Source organism: Arvicanthis niloticus, chromosome X (assembly GCF_011762505.2).
Source record: "Arvicanthis niloticus isolate mArvNil1 chromosome X, mArvNil1.pat.X, whole genome shotgun sequence".
In the NCBI taxonomy this organism is placed as follows: Eukaryota; Metazoa; Chordata; class Mammalia; order Rodentia; family Muridae; genus Arvicanthis; species Arvicanthis niloticus.
This window is the reverse complement of record NC_047679.1, coordinates 64209792-64216875: the sequence shown is the minus strand read 5'-3', so window position 1 is coordinate 64216875 and position 7084 is coordinate 64209792. Positions and strand designations below refer to the sequence as shown.

Here is a 7084-nt window from a genome sequence, read left to right as displayed (position 1 = left end):
AGTGTAGGGGAATGCCAGAGCGGTAAGGTGGGAGTGGGTAGGTGGGTGGGGGAGAACCCTACTAGAAGCAGGGGGAGGGGGATGGGGTAGGGGGTTTTCGGAGGGGAAACCAGGAAAGGGGATAATATTTGAAATGTAAATAAATAAAATATCCAATAAAAAAGAAACAAAAAAATAATTGAGACAAACATAATAAGCCATAATTTTCCTTAAAAATAAAAATTATTTCTAAAATGTTTAAAATAAGAAAGAGGCTTAAATCCCCTGAGGCTTTGCAGGGGGTGGGCAGTAATTGAACCTGGGTGATATATTTGGTAGGGTTTTGTAACTGAATGATTGTGTATGGGGGGTGTTTTACAATAGAGGACTGTTGAGTGTTCCACACCCTGTGGATCTAACTGGGAAGCCAGTAATGGAAAAGGGTGTGAGAGTGTATCAGAAGGTGTGGTTTGGAGGAGAGGGAGAAAGGGAGTGTTTGGTGAGCCTGTGGTCAAGTAGATGGAAGAAAGAAATAGAGGATCCTATTTTGGCTAGTGTAGTAGTCTGATCCTCCTAGGATAGCAGTAGTAGTATATCCATTTTGTTCCCTACCTGCCAGTGAATCCATATTGTTGCTGTAACATGCCCGCCAGTCACTGACACCAAGAAGAGACTTGGCTCAAGGACATGCTGACCACATACCCTGCTTTGGTCTATATAGATGTTCTATATCAGGTTTACTAATCTTAAAAAATGTCCACAAAGCTTTACATAGAAACCATCAAATCAAAGGTCAATATAAACTGTTATGTCTAAAATGGCTTAAGTCAGAGCTGACCACCAGGCAGCCCTACCTACATCTATTTATGAGCTCACTAGGCTGTTTTTTTGTGGCTGACACTAAAAATGCTAAACTATTCTTGCTTAACTGAGATAGTATATTCATGGTTTGAGTGATGACTCTTAAACTACAACAGTTGGTATATTGGTCAGGAATGCCCCTTACCCTCAAATACCCCTTATTAATTGCTAATGAATGCCACTAAGCAAGCTCCCTCTGTGAGGAGTTAAGCTTCTTGTACCTGTTCAGTTCTGTCTTCTTGGTTTGGTTGTTTCCAGTTTGATCTAGACTTTCAGAGACCCAAAGGAGTAGAGCTGGATGCAACATCAGAGATCAGGGTATGTCTTGCTTCCTCTCTTGTTCCCACCAGGAGAACACCCGGTTCCAGTTGGGGTTCCTTTGGTGGAACATCTAGTTCTCTTCCCTTCTGGTACTCCCCCAGCTCTATTTGTCCTTGGCATGCTGGTCGGTCCATGTCTGTCAGTTTGTTTTGTTTTATTGATTGATTGTTGCTCTGTGTTTCATATTTTAAAAAACATGTAAAACTTTATCTTCCAGCCATTCACCGCCTTGATTTGGTTTTAGCTCATTCCAAAGATAAAGAAAACCAGCCTAAATTGGCCCAACAAAACTGATAAACTGCCCTTGGAGCCCTGCATGTGAAGCTAGGAGTCTGGCATTGCTGGAGAAGCCCTGCTAGGGTCTGCTTGTCTGTACAAGTTTTTCTTAAAAGAGCCAGCAGGTTCTTGGCTTCTGGGCTTCCCAGCTTCTCTGATAAGAAAACTGACAGCTGTTTCTCCTACAAAAAAAAATCTCTACAACTGTAAGAACTGGGTTTAGCAGGTGACAAGGTATTCCTCCCTTAAAATAACAACTAGAAAAAAAATTAAAAATTTTGTCTATTACTAAATACATAAAATTGTGTGTTTGTTTCTGACTGGTCTTACTATATAAAACTGTTCTAAATATCTTAGTTATAGATTATTGGCTTATAAGTTACTAGATATTGTTTAAAAATCTGTAACCTCTATAATAAAAATTTGGCTTAAAACTGGTAACTTAGGGTTACCCGTTCTAACAGCACACAATTCTAGACAACACAGGACATGAGCCCACCCAAGGAAACAGGTCTCTAAAGATGCTAAATTTTTTCCTTTTTATATTTTTATTTTTTCAGGTTAAAGATTGAAATTCAATTTCTGCTTGTTCTTTCCTTAGATCTACAAATTCTGCTTGCATATTAGTCCAGCATCTATCACCTTCTCCCAAGGGAAATGGACATTCTTCTTCAAAAAGAGGGAGGGCAGACCCGGGCATGGGCAGTTTCCACAGAAAGGAAGAGTAGGTAACTCCCCCACCCCACCCACCCCCGATAGGGGCAGATGGCATGAGGACTAACTTGATGATTCTGCTTACCTAAGGGAAAAAAACCAGATAAACAATGGCAAAAGCTGAAAACTGAGAATCTTCTCCAGTTGTCCCCACTTCGTGTTGGCATTCCAGGCAGAAACCTGCGGGATGCATACAATCAGAACGGTACTAAACAGAATCTGATGGCAGCATGACGAAGCCAAGAAAGGTACTGCACGGCAGTCCTCAGGCTTCATTGACAGCAGGTTCTGTGTCCAGGTGTGCCTCCATGCTCACACAGGTTATGTGGAAGGTTGCTGCTAAACTTTGAAAGGAGAACCATTCAGGTCATTGGGAGATGAGCCCGGAACAGGGACTGCAGAGCAAGGTTCTCAAGTACAATGTGGCTAAAATATAAGAACCTGTAGTGCTCAGGTAGGATCTCAGAGGCAGACCCTAAGGTCTGCAAGCTGTCTTGGACATCAGTGCTGTCTTTGCTGTCACTGCCACTGTCACCTCCAGCCAGGTTCTCCTGCTGACAGGCCTCTTCAGAACCAGGAAGTGTGCTACCCTGATTCTCATTGGAACCCAGAACCACGTATCTTCCTTTCTTCATTACTAGCTGCACTCTCGGTTCATCCGCCATCTGTGAGAAATCTAGCTTCATAGCATATGCATCTTCTCCATCTGCATAATACTTGGACTCTATCCAACTAACCTGGAAGTTCAGGCTGTTGGAATAAAGGTGCAAAGCTGCTCGGTTGGTCTTCCTGACATACAGGGATACATACTTTGGGCTGAAGTTATCAATCATGGCCCGGGAGGCCTGGTCCATCAGCTTCTGGGCCAGGCCAAGGCACTGGTGGGAACGTTTTACAGTCAGCGAAGTGTTATGTCCATGAGGGACATCATCCGGATCCTCTTCCATTTTGGCCAAGACATAACTCACAATCTTCCCATCCTCATCCTGAGCAGGCCATGATAGAAATAGTACTTCATCTGGTAGTTCTCGGGCAGGCAGAGCAGGTTGCAGTGCTGCGTGTTCATCAGGTCATCTGATCGAGCCAGGCAGTGTTCATATTGGTGGCAGATAGGCTGGTCAGACTGCAGAATCAGAGAAGATGCCACAGAGCACAAGCGACACCAGCACGGTTTGCTTAAAAACAGTTGGGATATCCAAACAGGACTCATACAAGATGAGAAAGATCTCCCACTATCTTCCATTTCTTTTCAGCAATGCTGTACAGAACCTTGTCCATCTTCATACAAGTGGGGTCCCTGTTGTGTCCAAAGTGAATGATGACCACACAGTCCTCCTCCTAAAGGATGGCCTGGTCTACCTGATAGCCATTGTGTAGATGAAGAAGCATGTACGACATCTTGAGTACATTTGAGAAGCCAAAAACTGCGAGCTACCTCACATGAGCCCACTGGGTCTGACCTACTGGTCCTCCACCCAGCACCAGCACCTCTTATGCCATCACGTGCTGATGCCGGTACTTATAAACTGAGATAATAATTTAATATCTGTCCTGAAAAACAGACTTATAAAAGATAAGATTTAAAGACTGTTTCTTTAATGAGATACTAAAACTACACCTTCATATGTTCATATACAAGAACTTTCCTGGTAGCCAAACTTTATAACATAAAAATAATATACTTGGTATTAATTTTGAAAACACTAAATTATTTAAACAGTTTTTTAAAAAATTAAAATTTGCTTTTGTCTTCTAAAAATTATGGTTACACTGTTAAAAATTGGTTTTGCCTTCTAAAATTATGGTTATGCTCTATGACTTCATTCTTTAAAAATATTTTATTTTGATATTACAAAAGAAACTTTAAAATTATAGTTAAATATAATATAGATTTATGAAACATCTTAATATTTTGAATGTCTGTTGATAGATACAATAAAGGAAAAACTTTTAATAGAAACTATAGTGAATTTAAAAATTATAATAGACAAAAACAATCAAATTATGGAACGACAAAGCGTGACAATTTTGGTAAAAAAAAAACCTAAACAGTCTCTATGATAGTAAAATAGATCTAATAATAAATACAGTAACAAAAAGTTTCAAAATAAAACAGAAATGGGCTACAGTCCTTAACAGGAGAGAGAACAAGAAATTGTCAGGAAAACTACAGGTTACTTTGAGACAATCATCCCAAATACATTTTAAAAATTATAAAATGCTGCCACAGAAAAAAATGATGATCCATAATTTAAAAAGTTATGCCGGCCAGTGGTGTCGCACACCTTTAATCCCAGCACTTGGGAGGCAGAGGCAGGTGGATTTCTGAGTTTGAGGCCAGCCTGGTCTACAGAGTTAGTTCCAGAACAGCCAGGGCTACACAGAGAAACCCTGTCTCAAAAAACCAAAATAAAACAAAACAAAACAAAACAAAACAAAACACACAAAAAAGTTACTACAGGTTAAACAGAAATCCCTTCTTGCTCAGTATGGTCATAGGCACAGTTTACAAAATATACAGCTATTGATTAATGTAATAAGATAACAATGTTAGATGAACATTCCTGAGGCCTTTTAATCCGTTATAGTTTTGCCTTTTTCTTTTCATTACATCAGGTATACATTGCTCTATAAATTATGGTAAAGATACTAAGAATAAAAATTTGCTAACTAAATTTTTTTAGAAGTTTACAATATCAAAAAAGGTAAATAAAAATCACTGGCTCTTGAGTTTGCCTGAGCTCTGACCAGCCTCCAACAAGCCCAGGGATCAGATAAGAGCCCTTTCAGCCAAGGTATTTGTCATTTTTCCCAACTAGTAAACTTTTTCCTGTCCTCATATTGACTTTAGCTTAAATAAATCATATGGAAAATCGTTTTATTCTATAATGATATACCAAAATGAGTCAGAAAAGTTCCTAGTCTCTTTATAGAATATGTTTATGGGTTTATTTTTTTAATACTAGAAGAACTTAACTCAAAACTGTAGCATTTAAAGTTCAAGCCTAACAGGGATTGATAGTCATTAACCTTAAAGATAATCAAACCCTTTAATATATTAAAAAATATAGTTAAAGTCATGCTAAGTACTGACATAGTTAATTTCAAGATTAAGCTTTATTTAGTTTTCTGTTTTGTGTTTGAAAGGTACAACTTAAAACAAATGACTAAGAACAGATGAAGGTTGTTTAACTCAGATATGCTAGGTAAGTAATACAAGTAGCCCTCAAACTAATCAGAGATCTGTTAAATATGACATTTAATATGTTTAAACTTTCCATAACAGATAAAAAGTACTGAATCCTAACAGTGACTCCCCAAGGTCTCCAAGAAGATATGGGCAAATGACAACGGCACCACTGGGATTGTGGTATGATAACTACTGGGAGTAAACTGCCCCAATGCCTTGCCTGCTGCCAGAGCCTGGCCTGAACTGTGAACAAACTGAAGACAACTAGAAATTTCATTGCCATACATTGCCCTGAAAAGGTGAGATCAGTCTCTCCCAATTTCTTCCTCCACAGAAAAAGCCTCTTTATTTTCTGGGCCTGATGGCCAAAGATTGCCTCCGTCTTTGGCGCCATACAGACACAGGAATTTGGGATATCTGTCTAAATAATAAGATAAAGACTAGTCTCTGTTGTTTTAATTGACACACATGCCATTTAAATTACAATTTAACCTTCTTCAGATCTCTGGTCACACTGATGGTTAAACTAGCTTAACAGTGAAAACAAATAAACCAGAAACAAAAACGACAAAAAAAACAAACAAACAAACAAAAAAAAAACCAGGCAACTAACTCCTTATCTCAGGATAAACTGTTATGAAAAAGGACAAAGAGGTTTCCTTTACTCACTGGTTTCATATTTAATGACCACTCTCAAAAATCAACTGCCTATATCTTACTATTAGATAAAAAATATAAACTTTCAACTTTATCTAATGTCTAAACATTGTATATAGATTTAAAAATATTTTAGATTAATGAATATAAATAATATAGGTTAAAAGTTATAGAAGAACTTAGGTGATGATAAAAGCAATAATTTAAAATAAAAAAATCCACATAAAAATATTTAAAGTTAATAAACACAAATTAATATTTAAAAATCTAAAAAAAGTTTTAAGGTATATAAATACAAATTATAAAAATATGAAAAATGATTTAAGACAAAAAAATTAGAATTATGTTATATTCCTCGCTGCAAAATTTTAACATTGATCAATGGAGTTCTGATAAGCTAATAAAACACTGACAGTTTACAATTCAGTCAATTCAAGATTTCAATTCCCTTTTTTACTTGTCTTTTAAATATAGACTCAAAGATACTTATCATTATACTAAAACATTTGTATTCAATTTATATATTTAGCCCTGTATATTAAAAAAATGTTCTGTGCCTTTTAACCCAAACCTATAGCTTTTACTAGGTCTCAAAGACATGATTCTACTCCTGTTGTCTAACAGACACCTGTTAACTACTTTTTCTAAGACACAGATTTCAACATAATGGTAAGTACTAATGTATATCCTTTTATAAACTAAAGTTCATATAAACTTCAGAAAGTCAAGAGTCCTAAGACTTAGATATTCCTGCCACAGATCAAATGGACTCCGGTATACCTGCCCCATTTTTAAAAATGAGATTTTTCTCTTGGTCTTCCAATTCCTTACCTTCCCCAACTACTAGACAATTTTAATTTCTGTCCCTGTTTACATTTGTCTCCGCAGATTTTCACCTGGCTGACAAACTCCATCCAGGGATTACCCATATAGCTGCTGGACTTTGGACTTGCTAAAAGCTGATGTTAACCAGTCCGGCTGATGTAATTGCTCCCTGTCTTTCATCTGGATCAGTTAATCAGATGCTTTTGATAAATACCTCATTGCCCAGACTTTGACTAGTGTTTAAACCTTCCTGGGTCTCTT

The 7084-nt window shown here is 37.5% G+C and overlaps 2 pseudogenes; both read right to left on the bottom strand.

Moving 5' to 3' along the window:
- Positions 1 to 2513: 2513 nt before the first annotated feature.
- Positions 2514 to 3274, bottom strand: LOC117694997 (N-alpha-acetyltransferase 11-like; annotated as a pseudogene).
- Positions 3275 to 3327: 53 nt separating this feature from the next.
- Positions 3328 to 3549, bottom strand: LOC117694036 (thioredoxin-like protein 4A pseudogene; annotated as a pseudogene).
- Between the last annotated feature and the right edge of the window lie 3535 nt (positions 3550 to 7084).